At 38.4% G+C, this 23,232-nt stretch overlaps 1 long non-coding RNA gene across 1 annotated transcript; it reads right to left on the reverse strand.

Moving 5' to 3' along the window:
* Positions 1-4,398: 4,398 nt before the first annotated feature.
* LOC147794982 (uncharacterized) lies at positions 4,399-18,498 on the reverse strand. Its single transcript, XR_015424190.1, has 2 exons — positions 12,292-18,498; positions 4,399-6,605 (listed from the first exon to the last, which is right to left on the reverse strand). It is a non-coding gene; the product is annotated as an uncharacterized LOC147794982 (long non-coding RNA).
* Positions 18,499-23,232: the final 4,734 nt, after the last annotated feature.

A 23,232-nucleotide genomic window follows, 5' to 3' on the forward strand; every position in this document is an offset into this window, starting at 1 on the left:
AAACTAGACGATTATAAGTTAATTAAGGACTCAGAAGTCTTTGGTATGTGGATGGAGTCCTGAACAGGGCTTGAAAAAAATCATTTTTTTCCCAGTGCAATATTTAATTGATTTTTTTTAGGAGTGTAATCTGTATTCAATGCATGATGGCTTGATAGACAGATTGGTTGAAGCTTGACCATCTGACTTTATTTTTTTAATTTTTCGTATGAATGTTTTGAACCGGTAGATTCTTAGAAAATTGGTTGATTCTTTTTGGTGGTTTTTTTGGTTAGCTGTAATAAAAATACCTCAGCTCATGTGTTTGCAGTTTGAACCAACGACCCATAGTGTACGGTTTGGAGACACACAAAAAAGTTTATTTTTCTGTTCAATTTCTAACTTAATTTATTACACCTGTACAATCCTATTTACATGTAAGTGAAACAGAAGTCTCTCTTTCACAGAGTGCCAGGCACGATTTGATTTGTATTTATTGTTTTTTTTATTCTTTAGATCCTCTGTATCAGTAAGACATTTATGATTGGGCCTCCATAGAAGAGTCAATGCCATGCTTCAGTTAGGTGTAGTTTCAGAGGGACAATAAAATAATAATTCTCAATATTACAATAGAAAAATGGTTAATCACCGATCTTTGCTCACACTGTAATACTGAGTGCTCTATTTATGTAGAAAACATACCCTCAATATTAACTGCAGTCATTTGTTTGAGTGTGTAACATCTTAGAAAAATCTTGAGTAAAGAAAGAAAATCGTTGTCACTTTGAGGAATCTCCTCCCAGTTTTTTGCATTGTATTTAAAGAATGCCACAACTCGTGTTGTTACATATTGCCTGCATTTGAAAAGTTTGATTGCCAAAAGATATGTAGCCTATTCGTATTTCCAACTTTGAAAGGATAGTTGTTATGTGCACCATAAGCCCTGATTCACAAATTGCTGTTTAAAAGATGTAGCAATCAGACCTGCTTTTGATTGAATGGGGAAAATGGATGATAATGCAGTGTGGTGCATTCAGAATCTTAAAATAGAACCCTCTGTTTCTCATTGTCAGAATTCGACATTTGCAGTGCTGACATATATCTGACACAGAAACATGTAAATTGTGTCAGAGAAGAGATTGAGTGCATTTATGCAGATTCTTTTACCAAAACCTAAACACTTCAGTGTGGTCAGTCTGTAGAGAAGATGTAACCAATTTGTCAGGTTTTGAAACTCCACAAAAGTCAGTGATTGCACTGCTTTCTACACTTGCAAAAGTCACCGATCCACAAAACGTGACCAAAGTCAAGCTTTGCATCCTAAGAGCAAGAGACTGCAGTGGTCAGAAAATGTCCAAAGCAGTGTCAAAAATTATAGTTATCTAGTCTCTAGAAAGTCTCTATCTTAACGGTCTTGTGGACACATCTTGACACTCACGTGTATTCCTGTGGACCAAGTGAAAATTTGATGGATCCCAACATTACTGTCAACTCCAGTTGGAATTAATAGTGATTGTTCATAATTCCTGATGCAATGCAATCTCGCTTGGCCTTTGTGATATGTATAAACCCAGTTCTTCTCCTTTCCTTTATACTGTTTTGCTTTGGCTTTTTTGTAAGTCTCTTTTTTTTTCTTGACTTGAAACGAGATGTCGTTTAATCAAATTGATTATATTTTGAAGTGTTGTTTTCTAATGGATCATTGTTATATGAAATAGAAATAAGCAATTGAATGTGTTTGATGACCATAGCTTGCCGCATCAGAGATGTAGCACATGTGTTCGATTTGTTTTGCTATTTAAATTTTGTAGTAGTAAAAAAAAAAAAAAATCCCAGATTTTCCTCCAGCATATTCAAATTCAGTTTTGTAAAATTAAAGCGTGTATTTATAGTAATTTGTAATCTAAATTTCAAGGGTGACAACTGAAATTGTGATTATAGTAGGTGAAATGTAATATCTGTTGGTTTGTAGTGGAGGGCAAAATTGTTGGCTTGGAAAACTTTCTGCACCATTGAACACAAACACAATTTGTACTTTTCCTTTTTTTTGAAAAACAAAAACCTGTTAACCACCATTTTTGTGACTTGAATTAAACAAGACTTGTCAAGCCACTTTTGAAAAGCTGAGGCATTATTTGTAACTTTGTAAAAGTCCTTTTCGATCATTGCTGTTTTCTTTTAAAAGAATTTTTGCCACTGCATGCATTTTTTCTAGCTTCGTTTTGGAAAGTAGTTTTTATAGGACACTGTATTGCGTTTATCAATGCGACATTCGTATGGCCAGCTGTAACCCAATTTTCTTCTAAATAAGGGTTTTTTGAAAATCAGTTGTTCAGTAAAAGAAAATCATACCAAAGTTTCTATTGTTTTGAGGCATGTAAGGACAAACACCATGTTTACTTTTTGGGAAAAAATGATGACTTTGAGTTTTGGGTGGGACTTGTTTATATAATGCATTCCATATTTTTGTTTGGATGTTATTTTTCCTTTTTTGTCTATATAAATTAATAGTTCAAACAAAATTGTAAGAAAGATTTACATCAGAGTATAGTTTTCATTGATAATCTTTTTAAACATTTTTCTCAGCATTTTCTATGAAACATCTTAAGAAAAAATTGTCATATTTTGTGTGCTTATAAGAATTCGTAATAGATCTTAAACGCATGTATATCTTTTCTGTTACAGTGTACAGTTATTTTTGTCTATATATTTTATTGTTTCAGGAGTTCATAATTTTGACAAGGAAAAGTGAAGCCATTTTCGTATGGTATTTTTAGGTATTTCGTTTTGGTTAATCTTCAGAACCCTTTCACATTTTGAGCTCTTTGTGCGAACCTTAATAAAAATTGGTGAACAAAGGAGTGTTTTCCCTATTTTTCTGCTTTTGGTGTCGTGTTTAGTTACATGTTTTACTTTACCATAGAGGACTAGAGCACACAAAACTATTAAAGGAAGAAAGGACGTTTTCCTGTCCTCTGTGCCAGGTTACTCTCCTCGGAAGCAGGTGGCTGTGGTTAGTGTAAACTTTTGAAAGAATAGGAAACACTGTGCCCTCCTCTGGCGGTGCAGTAAACTTTGTCCATCTGGTTGCCAAGGGTCATGAGCATATTTACAGTTACAGTTTCACCATGTATGATTGGTCGTTGCTGGTGGTTATTAGTAGCACATTTTGGTTACAATAAACCGGGTTTGACTGGTTGTTGCTGAGGACCAATAATCCGTTTTGGTAACAGCAAAAAAAAAAGAAAGGTTTTTCCTTGGATCTTGGACAAACTACATGTAATTCAAAATTTCTAAGTGTTGTTGGAAGTATTAAACGTGCACAGATCAGAGGCCCCTTAAGCCTTACCAGTATATTCCTCATTCATTTAATTTCAATATGATTTTACTCGCACCCTTGGGGGTTGGGGTTAATAAAGGAATAAGTACATGCACGCCTTTGGGCTGTCTTAAACATTTGAGACCAGATCAGTTTTTAAGACTGTACCTGTGACTAAGTTTTTTCCAACAACCCTCTGCCTATGTTATGATATGTTCTTCTCATGAAAAGTCATAAACAATCTCCCTATAAGAAGATAAGTGCACATGTGGCATGTTCTGCATCAGTTGGCATACAGTTAGACAGTGCTTTATCAATTGTTTAGACCAACCATGTGACAGACTCTCAACCAACAGGTATGGCTAATCTATCTTGGGTATTTTTGTTTCAATTATCCAACCCCCTCCCACAAAAAACATCTTTTCCCTTAATTCATGGAAATTTCCATTTTTTTTTCTTTCATCAGGGCAAATATGCTGCAGAAAATGAAGAGCTAAAACCAAACATACCGCTAATGTTATTGTTCTCGCGACATAATTAAATATGATCTGACCTTTGCTTATTTAAACATCAGAATGCAAGAAACACGATCTCTTACATGTCCCATTTGTTAAAGCACCTGAAGGCCTGCACAGACAAAGGTGCTTAACAATCCTATTTATTTACAGGGCTGCTCCAAACATAACCTTTGCCGAATATGACATCCAGTTTGTGACTGTCAAGTACCCACACACACCACTGACTACAAGCTCCCCTTAGATGAGCACTCAACTTGTGTGTTACCTTCTGGCTCCATGGTTCCATGTGACCCTATGTACAGTGGGCGTGGTTTAAACTGAAGTGACGTCACACTCGCCTCTGAAAAATACCCTTCTCAGACTTTACCCTGTGAAAACTAATGAAAGTTATGGACTACGTATACATATACTACATGTTACTCCGGTCAGCAGAGGCGAATTATGGATTGGCTGGGGGAGGGGGTCCCACAAGGTACAGTCTGCCAGTGGGAAGTAGGCATTTTGCGGCTGCATCTACATGTTTCTTAACATTAAAAAAAGAAATCATCTTTCTTTCAACAGACCATCACAGTACATGGTCAGTTATTCTCTCAACGTAAGTTTATTTTCAATTAATTTACGAATTTTCTTTTATTTTTATCACACATATTTTGTTTGCAATTTGACCAAAAATCACATCCAGAAACAGATCAAACAATGTACACCAAACCTATACAGATGGATGCCTAAGCTTCTGCACCAGTCGCTCTTTTCTGTAATTTTGAAGGAAGTCCAGATAATGGAGATCTGCACAAACTCCTCGTGCTTTCCATCAAGTTCCCCAGTTGCACAATCAAAACACTCAGTACCGCAATCTGATTATGGCCAAAGCGCAGTCAGACAGCATAATGCCCGTCCTTGGAAATGCCAGTTGTGTTTTGAAAATGTGCAAATTTATGCATGGCCTGTCATGGGATTCAAATACGCATTCGACATTTAAGCCATGCATTACAGTCATGCACGCCATTTCAGGGTTACAGTTCACCAAGAAGGTAAAAACTGTGAACATTTTCTGTAATGCTTGTACTGCAAAACTCCCACCCATTATAACTTTGTACACAAAGAAGACAGTTTGAGATTGCTGAATAAAAACTGGGATGAATGCAAAATACTGAATGTGACACACAGCCACAAACTTATGTGGTTATTTCTAAAAACAAAGAAAACTTAATTTGGATAACATTTGTAACAGCGTCTTCTAAAAAACCAATGTGAAAGTCAGAAAAATATTTCATCAGAGGAAATTTCACTCTGCACAAAATTGTGTACAGCATTTTACAGTTTGCACGGGGCAGTGAATTTAAAATCAGCTCAACTATCATGGAAATTAACTAGCGCATCCTGAAATAATGACCACTTTTAAAGTACATGGAAATATGCATGACGCTGGGTGGGGATGCAATATCTATGTAAAGTTAAGTCCCGGAGATATGTAATACAAAACTGATATAAACTGTTTGCTGACTACAGTGATCTAAAATACAAATCACATGTATACGGAGGGCCTGATGTTTTGATCCTTGCAGAATCTGTCTCAAAGTTCCGAGAAAGATTCTGCTAGGATTGAAACATCAGGCCCTCCAAAGTTAAGTCCTTTAGCGAAGCCAGACACGCAGGCTGTGCCTCAAAAAGGTCAAATATCCTTGCTGGCCTGAATCAAATATTTCCAAGCAAGTCCTTAGAAATGTGTGATAGCCACTGTTTCAACCACTGAAAAAAGATGTATGTCACCTGGCCTTTTATTACAATTTGAATAAAGGGGACGGAAGAACTAGACAGACTGGATTTTTTTCCCCCTGCTTGTTTGCCACGATCCAGTTAAATTTCATTTTGACTGTCCTGTATATTGGGTTTCACTCGTAGTCCATTTTGGGACAAATGACACCCACACATGCTTTAAAATTCATGCATGCAGATACACACACACTGGGTTTTAAGACAATCATGGTGCTTGACATATCCTGCATGCTGAAGGGTGACTGATCATTAACCAAAGGAAATAGCCTTACAAATGCCACACAGCTGGAATGCATCTTAACAGTAACTCCAATAGAACAAAAGAAAATAAAACACCTTTTTCTGTTGCCATCAAACTGTGCTCACAAAACAGTATACAATTCCACTAACTTGAAAAAACCATTACAATTTGTGGACACAAATAGGAATCTAGAATTTTATCCTTTATGAAGCTTCTTAATTTAGGTTCTTTGATGAACAGAGTCAAAGGTCATCTTCCCTCTTAAAAAAGTGACTTCTGGAAATTTTAAAAAGTGTAAATGACCCCCCCAAAACCTGTAGGGTTTCTATGTGTAGGATTGCGCACTGACGCCTTGTGCGAAATTGTAGCCTGTGAAGGAAGAAGTAAGAGCTGCACTCTGACATTTTCACAAATACATTCCTTGGCCTAATCTACTTCCACAATTCTCGGAATGTTAGCCTCACGTGACTTGAAACCTGGCCTGGACTGCTGTTTATTAAATGCCCAGAGAATATGCCGTCAAGGTGCCAATCGGCACACTTAAAGGATCTGCACCACATGCTTCTCAGTTTGTGACCAGACTGGACGGAAAAAAAAATGTGCAAAGTGAGGTGCTTGTACTGTAAGGCTGGCCCACTGCACAACAGCTTCATGTTGGGGCACGAAAAGGATGTTGACTGATGCAGACCGTGCACCACTTTTGATGCCATGTGTGGGGGGCAATGGGTCTCATCTTGGTGGTCATATAGTGCAGCTTTGCCGACTGATAATTCTGCAGAGAAAAAAAGGAGAGATAGTCAGAATTAGAGAAACTTGGTGGGTTGAAACAGATGAAGTTTTGCAGTTTGAATGAGATGGAGTTCTTTAGCTCCAAGCTTGCTTGGGCAAGGCTTTTGGAAATGGTCAGACACGGTGCACAGCTACTGAATTTTTATACATAGCTCTTTCTAGATTATCACAGTCACAGTCACAGTGAAACACAGAACATACTATCCCTGGTTCACTTATAATTGTAAGTCATCTCAAATCTGCCCGAGGTAGACACCAAGTTTGCTTCTGTTTGATGACTCTGGGAGCACAACAGAGGCCTGGTGAGGATTGCTTAATGTGGGACTTGAGACCCTAATCTCTACTACATAAATGCAAGGAATATGCATTGTGCATGTACCTTTAGATTCCTGCAGAGACACTGGTCAAAACCCTTGACAGAACAAAAGTTGATACAACAGGTTTACAATTGGAGGTTTCCACAGCACTATTTTCAAGACAGCTTCCATGACCATATTGTAGTTTAATGTCTTTGCTGCACAACATAATTGAATGAAATATGCACATTATAAATGAATAAACTCAATTTAAAAAAAAACTGGTTTAAAGTTCATGCAATGTATACATGTGTGGCCTTGAGAGTGCAATGCTACTGGTAACACTTGTCAATTGCAAGCTTTCAAACTTGCTCAGTAAACTCCATCATTTTTATTTCATAATAGTCTCGTCAAGGCAAAAGTCAAGAGTGCGCTTCTCTATATCTGTACACTTAGCATTTGACTATGTGTATCTAGTATCTTTTGAAATCAAATTACATGTAGGTACTGGCACAGACTGGAGGTTGCCATGGGGGTCTCTCCGTAGTATGAACACAGGGGAGTGAGAAGCCTCAGGACAAACCCACAGCAAAACATGCACACACACACCCACGCTTATTTAGCTGCATTTACTCAAACCCTCAACTCAATTTGTTATGCCTGTGTTGCACAAGCTCAAATATATCCAACATGAGCAAAAAGGTGTGAGTGGCAGAAAAATGTCTTATTTTATGTAAGCTTTACTGAGAATATTTTTGAACTTTAAGAAATATATTACTTGGCTGTTGTGGCACAGGTGAGGGAAAACAAGCGATTAAATGTCTTTTTGGAAGGCTTTAAAAACATTTTTAAAACTTCTCTTTTGTCCCATAAATATATGTCCCTGTTGAGCAGCAATTTCAGTAGTGAGTGAATGAACAAGTACACAGCTGATTTGATGGTGGACATGCATATATACCTCAGACAGTCCCCCTATTCAACAATGTGCAACTTGACCGCGTATTAACATTGATAACGCCCGTTGAAAAGTGATAATGCCCGCTGCATAAATCACATGCTGGCACCTGGATACGAGACAGTTTAATCGATTATGATTGGTCAAGAGTCTGTGTGCACGGGGGTTGTCACGTGCCCGCAAGTCCACATAAGGAGATTCTTTTGGGCAACCTGCACAAGGAATATATCATAAAATGGATGGGGGTGGTCGGGAAAATGAAAGTAAAATTCTGGAACAACATTGTTGAAAATCCATCATGTACATGAATATTTAATTCTTTTGACCATCTGATTAAAAAAGGTACTTATGAATGGAACTAAATATGTGCTCGGCCGGAGACTGAATGCTGATGATGCCCTAACCAGCGGCTCTGGCGTCCATTCTCCTGAGGCCAAGCACATATTTATTCCGTTATAATATGCAAGTACGATTGATCAATTTTACAATACTCAATGCATCAGTAACTCTTGCTTGCCAGCTCTCTAGATGTATGCTTTGGTCAACCAGGTAATTATACTTTATCAGAATATTGATGAGTCAGTCAGTGTAAGTCGTCTATGAGATGTTCTTTTTTTTGTGAAGGTGGGGTCCAGCCTCTTAAGTCCACATAAAAGGAAAACCAAACAATCTGAACATCAGCAGCTCCACTTTTCCACAGGAAAAAAAAAGCAGAAATTGGACGTTGGGTAATCCTCGCCGATGAAGTTGTTGGCTCTCAGTTAGTTGAGCCATTTGCACAACATTAGGGGGAAAAAAAGATAATTTGAAGTTTACAAAGACTGAGTACAGAGCGAGGCCAGTGTGTGAATGAGATATCTCACATCTCTGATGAGGGAATCGCATGTAAGTGGGCTAGGACAATGTTACCTATTTCAAGTGCACAAGCATGCACAGTGCCAATGTGACCTACAATTTGAAAAAAGGGCCTGAATGAGAATACTGCAGGTCTACTTTCCTAACTGATGAAATATCTATCAACAAAAGCCAAAAATGCAACCCGATTACAGTTAGGTGTTATTTAGCCGAACAACTTATAATGAAATAATTATCAATTTGATTTTTGGACTCTCAAACAACAGATAATGTGAATGATGAAACAAACAGAATATCAAAGGTCACATGGGTGGTTAGATTTTTAAAAAAATATTAACTGACGAGTTTTGATTTGAAGAGACATAAAAAAAGGTCAGTCCATTTTATTACTTTGCAGTGTGACTGAAGAGAAATTTAGTGGCAGCGGAACCACAACGGTTTCTGTATATCAGTTTATCTGTCTCTGTGAAAACCAAATGGCCTCCATATGAGGCATGTGATAGAATCTTCTATGAGGGATGAAGTACAAATACATTGCCCACATCTTTTCACTCCAAATGCAAATTTTCGTTGTTAATAAAACCTTGCAACGCATCACGTAGTGGTAAAAGAGGCAAATGCTGAAATTCCACAAACAGCCTGTGACTGACACAAAAAAGAGAATTACAATTTCAAATTTCATACATAACAAAAAGGCTAAAGGGACAAGACTTGAAATCTCCACGTTTGTAGGTTAATATATAAATGTATAATTTAAATCTGATGAAATCATGCATTTTAACAAAATCCTTACGAATGCTTTTTAAATTGGTCAAAGGTCACAAATCTGGCTGAATTTCCCCTAAAAAATTAAACAAAATTTTTGAATGTCAATTTTTTAGAAATTACCATTCACAACTTTCGAATGAGGACATTTAACAATGGTGATCAACAACAAAGAAGTCAGTTCAATACTACATAAACTATACAAGGAATGTTGCTTTTCTATTTACATAATAGAAAAAGCCATTGATGAGATTATGCACTCCAACAATCAAATTACCCATTCACAATTGACCACAGATGACATTTGCACACAACAATCAAATCAAGGGTAAAGCTCAAACTGGTAAAATTCACCATACTGTCAAGGAAGAGGGGAGGTGGTGGGGAGTTCATGTGAGGGCCCAAGGCTGAACTGTAATCTACCTGAAGTTTCAACCAAAGTGTCACAGGGCAGTCTGGCTCCAGGCAGAACTGTTTCTTCCTCGGTTCAACTTATGGTGACCCAGGTTCAATTCCCGCAAGAGCCAATAGAATAAAGTGGAATGGAGTTTCCTGTCTCCCTCATGGGTAGGGGGTTTGCTTATATGTCCTCTGGGTTCAATCTCTATGTTCTAAACCTGTAGTTTCTTTTCTTCTTCCTCAAAATCAAGCTAGACGGGGGGGGGTACATGTACATGTAATACTACTTAACCGTTAATCTGGCCACCCACAATAAAATGGACATCTTAATGTACATCATGAAAAGGGGTAGATTGAAATTTTAACAACAATGGCCTTCATCAAACAGCAAAAAAATACTCTTTCAAAAGCTCTGACCAAAGACCTAAAAATCACCCAAAACAATAATGGTGAGAAAAACCAAGCTGCTTGAGAGAGCACATGTTTGATGCAAAGCCAACAACACAACACAGCTCCCAATTAGATGGAACAAAGAAAGCCTCAAAAACAATATAGCTTCAGGACACTGATGCTATTCATCAATTGACTCCAGGTAATAAGACATTATGGCTGGAAGTTGTACAACACAGCTAACATGTTGCCCAACAAAAACTCAATATCACAAAGACACAGTCTAAGCTGTTGTCAACAAATCATTTTAATATCTTGTTGCTCTCTTCCTGTAGGCTAGAAGTATGAATACAGGTACGTCTCAACTGAATTTCATTTGGCTTACAGAAATGGATTTCACGTTTACTACATAAAATAAGAGTTTTCCCAAAATCATTAATGGGAAAGTGGTACTGCTCAGTTCCATGAAAATGTGGCTCTTAGAAAGATCCCTTACATCCTGTCTGGTGATGATTAATGTATATAATAAAATGATAAATTGGCCATAGCATTCGGAGTGGCTGGAAGTATACAATCAAGGCCCTGGACCCTTTCTAAATTTGAAATGTGTCCGGATGTACTCCAAATTGTTTATCATTCTTCGCTGCAGCTTCCACCAATATATATGGAATTTGAATGTGCTGTGGCATGACAAAGCACTCCAACTTTCTGTCTCGGTTTTATCTTTTGTTTCTGATAACATTTGAATAATAATTTTGAAGGACAAACACCAGTTATTTCATTTTCTGTTTAAATGAAAAAGAACAAAACTCTCTTTATAAGGTGGGAAAATCTTATCATTAATTGTAATTACATGTAGGCCTGCTTCAGGTATTAAGATGAAGTTTACACAAACGTCCTGGAAAATGTCTTCGAGAAATGACATGACTAAAGCATGAAAATTAAAAAATCAAAAAGTGTGGCAGTACCAATACTGCAACAGCATCTGCTTACCATAACAAAGTACTATGCTCAAAAGGCTAATCTCAGAATAGACAAACTTATTAATTCATACATAAGCTATTTATTGCTGGCAAACTCAAGGACTCCTATCTATACATGTAGTTACAATTCCATGTGCATGCATAAATCTTATCAATAAAATATCAAACTGATATACTGGTACATTATTAATCGCTAATGGGTTAAACAACAGCTGTGCTCGACAAGTCTTGAGATGTCTACTGAAGTTTAAGTATGGCTGGTACAATGTGCATGAATATGTAATGTACCTCCCCTTAAGTATCTTTTCAAATTCCCAAATTGGAGAATCACAGAAATAAATGAAAATATCCTACAACATATTTACAACATAAAGGTTAAGTAAAACAGAAATATGGCCATTGTGTTAGAAGAAATTGTATACTTATGGTTCATGAATATTGCGTATGTGAAAAACTTTAACTTGAAAGCCAGTTTCTTTTGCCTTTAATGAAAAAAAAACACATACACAAAACAAAAAACCCCCAAAACAAAACCTTCCCTGTAAATATGCTGGTTACAATTTCAAGTTCATTAAACAATCATGCACATTGTACTCACAGGTGTAAAGTCCTGAGTGGCTAAAGCAAATGCACCATTATTTAATAACATTTAATGACAAGCAGGAACCTAAGAGATAATGCAAGCTATGCCATAAGATTCTGAATTGAACATTAAGTCAGATCAGTTGTTGCCTAAAAATGAAAGCTGGACTTCACAAGTGGTTGAATCTATACTACACTATGACAGGAAAGATTTTTACAGGACCAGTGAGGTACTACACCAAGAAGCTACAACGCCTACAACCTCAAGCAACCAAAGGTCAAAGAATACGTGTTTGTGTACTTGCATGTTCTTGCAATGGACAGGCTATCTAAGAAACCTGTACTTCTCAAATAAACATGATTTGTCATACCTCTGTCTTGAATACTTTTTCATTATCCCACAATGAGCACACAAACGGCAAAATAACCGTATGTCGCACTCACCATTGGACATCGCATCAGCCAGTGCTGAAGAGTACCTCGCACATGTGTCCTTGCAGGCATGTATGCGCCCCCACGGTGTACAGAACAATGCTGGGACAGCTAATCGCCTGTGTTCAAAGATTCCTCTGTGTCCCTTAATTCCCCTCAGAAAAACAAGTGACAAACATAAAGACAAAGATATGACAAAACAATAGTTGACTGCTGATGTTGAATATGACATTTTGAACATAACTAGCACCCAAGGCAAAGCTGAAAGCCGAGGGTGCTAAGCATCCATTGGGTTTTCAAACCGGTACAGCCTCTATAATAACAGCCAACAGTTGTTAAATGCTATACATGTACATGTACCTGCAACATGTACATGTGCAAACAGCTTGAGTACAAGTACATGTAGTTTGTCAGGAATTATTTTTTGCAAAAGCACTACATGTAGATTGAAAAACTGATTTCAAATAGAATTTCAAATAAGGATGTACTGGCTTCAGTGATTTTTCAAATCATGGAGCAGCTATTGGCGAGTGCTAACAAAATATTATGACTGTCCTTTTTACAGCAAAACTAATTTATATCAGTTGACCGAGGAAATTAGTTTTCTTGCAGCTGTAATTTGGTAAAAATAGTATGCTAAATTCGGCATATGGACTCCACAGACTATTTACAGTTTACAGATATCTGCATTTTGTGTGCAATCAAACTCTGCATAACGGAAGCAATACGTTTATTTTTAACTTCATTATTGTACCAAATGACGTCAACCTTGCCGAGTGGATAATGCCGAGTACATATATGGAACACAATCACGAAACAGATGGTGCATACTAATAAAGATTTTAATGAATATTCAAATATTGCTGGCTGCATAATTCTATGCTAGTTACATGTAATGCTATGCATTAAATAGCATTAAATGAGAGATCTCACAAAGCAACAAAGAGAAGGTGGATTGCATCACCCCCTCCCCGCCAACGGCTTGGTTGATGCCTGCATGAGCTTGAGCCTTAAACCTAATGCTATGTGTTTCATTCTTCCATGATGTAATTACAGCATTTACCCTGCCCACACATGCTTGTTTCCTCAACGAACATGAGTATCAGCTCATGTTCGGCATTACTTAGTGCCAGACTTCAGGGTTACCAGCAGCGCGTGGTGAAGAGCTTTCATTGGAAAATTTTCCATCCGTGTAAAAATCTCCATTCATTCCCTGATCCCTTTAAAGCTGTATCAGCCTAGCTGTTTAGTTTTAAGCCAATAAGTCACAAAGGATTTGGATGGATGTTGTGGTACATGTACGTGTATTTTTCCTCAAACTTGCACCTCTGTGTTCGGGGTTCCAATCCCACCCAGGCCGACAACTGGATTGGATTTTAGTCCTGGCCTGATTGTGTGCATACTATCATCATCCTCATCTGTCTCTAGGGTTTCTGCAAGTTCTGAACTACAGTGCTTCATTAAATACACCTCAGGGACTCTTGTTAACTGAAAACTATAAAATAAAGAGCAAGTAAATAAATGTATCACAAAAACATGGCCATGGCAGACTTCCATCACACAGGACAACCTTCCTCCATTATTTACATGCAACCCTAAATACAACTGTCGCTATTTAAACTGGAGCCATAAACAAAGCTTGGTTTGTTACGGTCAATAACTACAGCGACATGTGTTTTCCTTCACATGTTGTGTGTCAATACACGTACATGTATTTATATAGAAGTACAGATTACAAATTTATCATTTGTTCTGCATCAAAAAAAAAGAGGGAAAAACAAAGACAGAGGGGGCAGTTTTTAGTCAATCTTGACAAATGCTAATAATTTAGCAGTTTTGAAAATCTATTTAATAGTAAGTATATTCGAGGGAGTGTAGCAACCGTAAGGATGATTCTTTTGGTGACAGGCTAGTCCCTGATTGGACGGGGCATGTCTCAAAACAGCCAGTAGTATGTGACTTTCATAAAAATAAAAGTCTTGGGGCTGAGGAGTGACTACTCAAAAAAAACATTAATCCCGTGAAGAAAATCACATTGGTGATGATTTATTTATGAGAGAGAAAAATCAAAATAATACAAAACAAGGAGAAAAACAAGAATGAAATTGAACAAAAGAAAACCCACAAACAAAAAAGCCGTAAATAATCCCCCAAAACAAACATGACAATACCCCCCATAAATTTAAACCAATAAATTTTGACCAACAAGTACCAAATGGGGAAAACAGGGGGAAGATTTGGACGTACTGGTATGCCATGTATTCTAAAACTAAATAAATAGTTCTCATTCAACTGGTCCTATTGTACACATGCTCAGCAATACCGGTACTTAATTAGTTTCAGAGATGAATTTCATTAAACTCTCATTATGTACACAATGCACCTCAATCAAAAAATGTTAGGAGATTAAGCCACTGCCTTCTCCCCCAGCATTAATATGTATTGATGTAAGAGCTTCTAGTGATTTGTCCACTTGCTTGGTGGTGTTCTAAATTTATATAAAAGCTTCTTTTTTAATAACTATTGAAGTCATTTTTTACCGTAATAATCTTTTCAGGCTATATCATTTTGATTATTATTAAGGTATACATGTTGTTGGTCTACTGCAGTGTCAGAGGTGGATCCAGGAATTTTTCCAGGGGTGAGATTTAGGCCTGTCATTTTTTTAATGTCCAATAGTTGCGATAGGTGGACAGAGTATATGCTACATTAGTGGTGCTTGAACTACATGCTTTTGATTTTTGGGAACCGTACATTTTACAGGTGTACGATTTATTACCATCATTTCATTGTTTCCACTAGTTCAGCAATTTAAGGCAGGTTGCCAAGGGTATGTAGTTTTGTGATAATGTTCATCTGTAACTCCATATTCATAAATTCACTACTACTCAACTAATGGCTCAAGATCCAACTTGCTCACTGCTGTCAGGACCCCCCCACTACTTGACCGCAATTCTCATCTAGTATTTCAAAGGTCCATCTGGCATCCCTTGAGACTTTGAAAAAAGGGTCTGATCTGATGTGATATCTCCAGCCTTGATCAGTTATGACGCAAGGTGCTACTAAGGATCATGCTATGAATATTTCATGAAAACATTGGAATTCTTAACGACTGGTGGTTGGAATGCATATCAATGGTTGCATGACTGATGTGCAGAGATGCTACTGTGAAAGTCTGCCTTCACAAGGTGCTTGATGTTTCAAACTACAAACCTGTCAGAGTACGGCCTTCATCAAAAAGATCACCCGTGAAGTTGTGTTGCGATGTAGAAGTAAAGTCGGTCTCAAGCCATGTGGGGGGGGGGGTTCATCAGACCATTTAATTTTAACTCCAGTTATCTTGGCAAGAACTGACTGAAAAATATTTCCTTTCCCCTCCTGAAGGGGATGCCAGTCCAGCCTGGATTGCTCCCCAACTGATGCCAGTATCGCAAGTGCAAAGCTGAAAATGGCTAGCCTAAGGCCAGCAGTTGGATCAGAACCCTGGACCCTCCCATCATAAGATACAAACCTTTACACCTAATAAGCTACACTCCCCATGGTGAAATAAAACTTCAAAATCATGCAGAATCTCTTTTGAGGTTACCAGGAATGTTATCTGTAGCTGCAAGCGTCCTACAAGTAGTTGAATTTTTGAGCATATTCTGTTGCCCAGTCAACTGAAAAAAGCTATAATTGGTCAAATGAATGAGCAAGCTCCCTAATCTGTGTGCCCAACATCTTGGAGCTGCTATGCAGAAGAAACTGGCTAGGTAATCTATGTGTTTGCGGGCACACATACATAACACATGCAAACCTTACAAGCCACCTCTCTTTAGCCACCTTTCCTAATCGAACAAAACAAAAATGAAAGGAAACGTCAACACGCCATCAGATCTTTTTAATAGGTTGTTTCTGCACAGGCTAGGAAGGGATCAGAAGTGCCCTGTATTTTGGCCAGAAGATGTCAAGATGGGAAGGGGGCGGGATTGGGAATTATCAACACGTCTGGCAAACACTCCTGCAAGAGGGGGCCCTGATCAGCAAACACTGCAAAATATCCGCCAGCCTGCTTGGACAAGGAATAGCCTGGGATGCCAGCAGGGCCCAGAGGGATGGCTGTCGACGGTCGAGGGGCTTGTAGCTCCCCGACGCCCCTCAATTGACGTAATGGGCCGGGACAAGAGGCCTCATTAGTATTCATGACGCTGTGGCCAACTTCGTAGGGATGTGTTAAGTGTGGCGCGGAAAGGGGGGGATTGACTTGAGGACAGAATAGCACAATAATTGCCTGAATCCTCAAAAAACACTGCACAACAATCATCCTAATGACACATTTGGATACTTCAAGTTGCAAGAATACCTGAAAAACAGATACTAGTATACGTACAACATGATATTGGCAGCATCATCCATCACAGTGATGCAGGCTTCATGAATAAACACATGCAGGCAAGCTCTACACGCACTTGCACAGCTGTCTCAGAAAAAGGCATATTGATCTGGAAATGTGCATGTTTTTCCATACTTTAGCAGAAAATGCTGTATTAACTCATAAATGCTGAGCAAACAATGACCACGTTGGAAATATAAGGCGACAGACAGGCAGAAACTCAGGCTCGTCCACTGGGACACAATGCTGTGCAACTGCCACAAACGGAACAGAATTCCAAGACTAAATTTGCCGGCTATCTGAAAAAGCTATTTGCTGGGTGACACAGCAAAATCCTGAACACCTCTCGGAAGACAGGGAGGGAGTTACAAGGAGCAGAAACAATCTTTTTACTGATTGAATGTGATTTCATGTTGAGGAGATAAATTTGATTCATGTTGAAATATCTGAAGAATGCATTTCCCAGATGAGGAAATTAAAAATATCTGTGTAGGTACATGTACATGTACAATACAATTTGCATGTAAAGAGTTACAGAACTTTTTATACAGATGGTAGCTAAACGGTGGTATTTTTCTCGTTATTCAATGCAATGCTATGTGTCAAAATTCACACTCGCCTTTCCGGATGTGTCACTATTCCTGGGAATTCTCTGTATTAATTGGAACGTGAAAAATTGTGACACAAACAAACTGACCTGTGCATAGCAAGTGACAAGGCATACAGTGAACATGCAGAAACTACCGGAAAAGGGCGTAAGCATGTCCCCGCAGGGACGGGTGAAGGAACTCTCGCCAATCAATGCGAACTCCAACAGTGGAATGTACATCAGCAGGTGCAGTAGAAATCCTTTTTACATCCCCCCCCCCGCATTTCACCCCCTCCTTTTCCGGACCACTGTGAACCCAAAGAACCCAGACTAGATGACGGACACTCACACAGCGGGGGTAGGATATGCACACAATCATCTTGGATCGTGCTCACAGCCACGTGTGCCACCTCCATCCCACGTCAAGGCAGCTCCATCTAATGACAGACGGATGTTCATATTCCCCGCACTCAAACCGTCGTGGCCACTTCCTCCTTTCTAGATAATCATTGCCTCATTTAAAATAAAAAAAATACTGCAGGGTTAGTTGAGCATTATATTATTAGGCAAAAACATATTCATGCGTTATGATCAATGATTATACTGTAAAATGAGCCCAAACTAATCCCACATTTGTAAATATCGCCACTTGATTAAAAATTGGATTAAAATCTACAGAGCCCCCAATTTAAGATACAGCATGTGCAATAGCTTATTGGGAAGAATAATAAAAGCCTTTTAGTAGACCCTTGCATGATGGTGGGCCTTGAAAAGTCCATTCAGAGGTATTAATTTTGCCATTTAATAACTAGAAAATATCCTGCCCGTTAATACAAAGCACTGTCATTGTGTCCTTGCAGTAAGAATTGGACTGCAGCATAGATACATCTAAAGGTCTTCAGAGACATTTACATGTACATATGAAAGGCTCTTTATTAACACCCTTAGAGTCCAGCTGGTTCAAATTTGTCATCTTGTCAGTTGTGCAGGTACCACCATCAGTTGCAAATCGATACAATTACAGACTTCACACAGTGCAAGAACACACACTGGCTATGAAGATGCTTTCCACAAAACAGAATCAGGCCAAATTTTTTTTTTTTGATTAATCAAGTTTAGTGCACTGAGTGTAAATGAACACGACAAGTTTCAAGGGATTTGTGAACTACCCCCCAAAAAATTTAAAAATTGAAAACGTGGGCTGAGACCGGGGAAGAGATGACAACAGAAAAACAAATGAAACTGTCAATCTTGCAAATGGAAATTCAACCCCCCCTCCCCCCGCGGAATTGCACACACACGGCAGCGTTTATTAGTGGCACGTTCTGGCGTGGGCCTCCTCTAAGCTTTAAATCAATCATGTGAAAGAGAAAAGCGAGTGGGAAAAACATCGCGGCACTTCCGCTGAATTGTTAACAAGGAAACTGTGCATATCACATATGATCTCCAAGTACTTGCACACATATTGCACAGGAGTAACGTACGATGGGGAAACAGGGGTTCATCATGCCATATTTTCAAGATGTTTTGCAATGACTTGTTCAATCTAAACCGATACAGTAGATAAGTTACGGTCAGCAAAATGGCTCCCTCTAAATGTATTTTGTTTTACAGGTTGATCCACATTCTAAGGCACAAACATCTACAAAAATTTAGATGAGCAAGCTGTATAAAATCAGTCATGGCAACAGCATTAAGGGGGTGAGGTATGATACATGAGATATGGCAAAGGGGAATCCCTCCTCTTTTGTGTGTTCTTTTGTATTGTAGGTATCACGGAAATTCTTTTAGATTTTCAGGGAGGATGCAGTAGGTACGTAAGCCTAGGGTTTATGCATGTAGCTTGTGTGATCACGGGGGGGGGGGAGTCTCCCTCTGCTACATATAGTGCCCGGTATCATGGGCGGGGAAGCCACCTAGAATTCCCACAAAAGGGACACAGTCAATGGAAGTGAACCTTAACATACTTTACGCATACCAGTGGGGCATATTTTTTATCTTGAAATTTATCAAATAACCAGCTGGCACCACAGAGGAAAAAAAATAACCGAGGAAAGATGAAGTCATACTCCCCCCCCCCAAAAAAAATAAAGGAAGAATGACATTTGGTTTCCCCAAAATCCGTTACTGTATAAGCTATTGTAAACACCAGAAATAAAAATCAACGTGTGGGAAAACATGATATTTTGAGAGCTTAATGGATGTGGGGAGATATCTGAAATCAGTCAAATTAAAGTTTAACAAGACCAAACAAGACTCTTCTACAACTTTGAAAAACAATCTTGTTAATGCTGGGACAAACAGAAATGTTCATTTCTGATTGTATTTCCTAGACTTTCATGATATACGAAGCATCATTGCCATAATAGTATGAAAACTGAAGGATGAGAAAATGCACATTTGTGCTTGAATTCCATTCATGTCACCTCGCTTTCCCCGCAGAAATATTGTCAAAGGCCATGATCACCAGTGATTTATCTCTCTGGTCACTGAGACAGATCACGGTCCAACCATTCCAAGTGGTACAAATGAGTGTAAACAGCCATCTCTGCCATTCCTGACAAAAACACATCCCGGGGAGGGAGATAGTGAGAACAAAAATGCACTTGGGGGATCAGATACTGGTCAGGGAACCATCATCTCAAATGAAGCAGAGTCGTGACCCGCTTGGCTACAGGCGATAACATGCTCCATATCTACCTCTTTGACAATGACGCAGATGGACCAAACGTTATGAAGACGAAACTATCACGAGACACTAGAACAACTCTGACTATCTGGCGGCTGATGGAAAGTTTAAACGGTGACAAGTGCACATACAAATGACGTCACAAGAGGGTTTGGTCTCACACAAAGAGATAGGGCTGGCTCACGTACAGCTGCTTCTGGCAACTCACAAACACAAAATCAGATCATATATGGCTAAGAATATTTCTAGAGGGGCTGAACAACTCTTTGATTGGAAAATATGTTCTTATTTGATTTCTAGAAATGATGTAAACACAAAACAAAAAATCAAGAAGCGCCACACGCTTTACAAATCTTTTGAGTCTATCTTTTGAACAATGTCAGAAATGATTCTAGACTAGTAGGGCAGAGGTCATAAAAATAAACAATTTTATTCAAGTTCTCGCTTTTCTGGACATTTTCAAGGAATTTTACGGAACTTTTCTAATTAATAGAGGGAAAATTGTGAACATGTAATTTTAAAAACCGCAAGGACCACCAGTCACTGTGGATAATGTTTGATAAGAAAAGTCATTAGGCTGATAAGAAACTCACACACAGCAATCACAGAATCTGATCATCTCCCACACAAATTATGACTGCAACTCAAGATCTCTACCGGACAGGGCCTTTGATGAGAAAGTCTCATTCAGATTATTTTTTTAATGGAAATGCCCCAGACATATCAGATGATGATAGCATCTGTGGACTGTGATTAGACAGAGAACTGACCTTAAGGCAAAGAGGTCAACAAGAAGAGATTGACTTCTCCGTCAGGCCCAAATGCTAACCTAAATGACAACTTGACAGGAGATTTCACACACACTTTGCTACAAAATCTGATGGCCATTTTACAGGTAGGTCTACTGTTGATAATGTTGTATGCAACCCATTATGAAACACATGAGGGTTTTCATAGCCCCAGACCAACTTTCTGAGTTACCTATAACAAAAGAGAGGGATATGAATCAACATTCACTTTATTTAACAAACCCCTTTTTGGATACTGTGTTCATGCACGTTTCATTTCGTCTAAATTTTGAAAGTCTTAACTTTTCAAGGCAAATCATTCGACCTGCAACAGACACTCAATGAAATCTAATAACAAGCCACTTTTTTATTTACATGAGGCTTTCAAGTCTTTATTTTATGTAAGTACAAGTACAAAGGATGTGCCATACATGCTGGTTTACTGCACAGTTGAGTAATTTGGAAGATTCTTAAAGTTTATTAATTAAGGATAACCAAATTCAAAATTTACAACAGTGACCAGTTACGGGATACCAACAGTACATGCTCGGTACGAGGCTCTTTGAGAACAGTTATGCATGTGCGCAACAGTCTGTCTTATTAGCACAGCCATACACCGACTCATGTGTGCGCATTGTTCCCGAAAGTTCTTGGCTTTTTGAAATATATAGAATGGCTCATTATTGTAATTGCTTGCTTTGTTACATCTGTTCACTGAGGACAGCTGTATTTTATGCTCAGGACAGTATTTTTCTCCCTATTTGGCGCACCATTAAACCTGCCTGTATGATTTTGACCATAAAATGTGGGTTGCAGGTACATGTACCTGTATATATCTTTGCAATATGAAAAGCTAACAAGACACTACCAAGATTCACAATATTGGGGACTTTTTTTTAACACAGTAAGCCCACATGTACATGTACAGAGTAGCTATTCATTCAATGGCATATACATGTACATGTACTTTCCATAGCCATCTCCTGAGGAAGTAATAGGATCAATTGTTCACTCAAAACCAAACATACTTTTCTGTTGGTATTTCTTGCATCCCTGAGTTTTAAGGTTTCCATGTTACCTTTCTCCTCTATTTTCTCCTCAGACACTAACTTGTATTCCAACCTCATGAGGAGCTAGTTCAATCGCCATTTTTTTTAAAGAGTCCAAATTATGGATTTTCTCATTACACACTTTTTCTGCAACTTCCTACTTCTCTTCAATGGAGCTGTTGTTGCAACTGTTGGTAAACTGTAGTAAAATGTGCACTTTTTGAAATGTTTGCTGTGATGTCATTCTGGGAAGGCATCCATGATTTTATAGGTTTTTGTGTTTGAACTGTGAACCTCAAAGTTTCTTACTGTTGAACAAATTTTAAGACTGCTTGTTGGCTAACTGTAATTTCATTACACAACAACGAATCAGCAAAGAAACAGAAAATTTAGGCCAGCAAATATAAAATTCAGGCAGTTTTTTGTGCACAATCAACAAAGCCTTGAGGACTGAACGACGAACAACACATTTTCACCACAAATCACAGGGTAATGCGAATGTGAAAAGACATGTACTTATTTTAATACAATCCAAAAAGGCGCCAAAACATCCTCAGATTAGCAAAACAAAAACTGACAAGTGAAAACAAAACTCCATTTTCAAGGGTTTCATTAAGAAACCACATCTGGAAAAACCAACAGTGCACTTGTACCCAAATATTCACATTTGGGCTACCCGTCTAATAATGATGTATATTTGTGCTGAACCTTTGGAAAAAGGTAGGCATATAAATTTTCATGCCTCGTGCATTTATTTGATGCACCGACAAAAGATATTACCAAACTGGTACAACTGATGTATGACCAATACAGACTGCAACTGAGCCACCAGTTTTTGTGCAAGAGGGAAAACGTTTATGAATAATAAGCGGAAAAACGTTATGAATAATATATGCAGGACAATTACCAGTATGGACAGCTAAGGCTAACATATGGATAGTTAAGGTAATGCCATCAATGTAGTCTACCAAGAGTGCGACAAGAATGACTTGGCATTTTCTGCAGTGGCCCAGGTCATGAGCTTTGACTCAGATTGGAATTTCAGCTCTTTGTGCACTAATCCTTCATTTTTGTGAGAAAAAAGAAATCCCTTTTGACTTTCTAACCCACATTTTTCAGTGTCAGTTCCGGAAACCCAGTTCCAGGTCAAATGGGGAATTCCGTTTATCCAACTGACTTTCCACTAACACAGAAAAATGATCGGCAGTACGGTAAGTCGATAGGTGGCTGCTTTGTTAGCCAGGAAATGAGGGACCACGCATACCAGCAACACACATCCCCAACTTCCGACCACTTTGCATAATCATATCAAACAAAGTCTACTGAAAGTGCTAACAGAAAAAAAAAGTGCTGGCGGACAAGTGCTGGCTAATTCAGACATTCTGCAGACATCATAACCATGGCCAAAGACACTTGAAACTGACATTCATGCCAGCATATCCACAACAGAGATGAGAAAAAACATT

The sequence above is a fragment of the Acanthaster planci genome, unplaced genomic scaffold (assembly GCF_054643075.1).
Source record: "Acanthaster planci isolate LZ-2023a unplaced genomic scaffold, COTS_SCS Contig235, whole genome shotgun sequence".
NCBI lineage: Eukaryota > Metazoa > Echinodermata > Asteroidea > Valvatida > Acanthasteridae > Acanthaster > Acanthaster planci.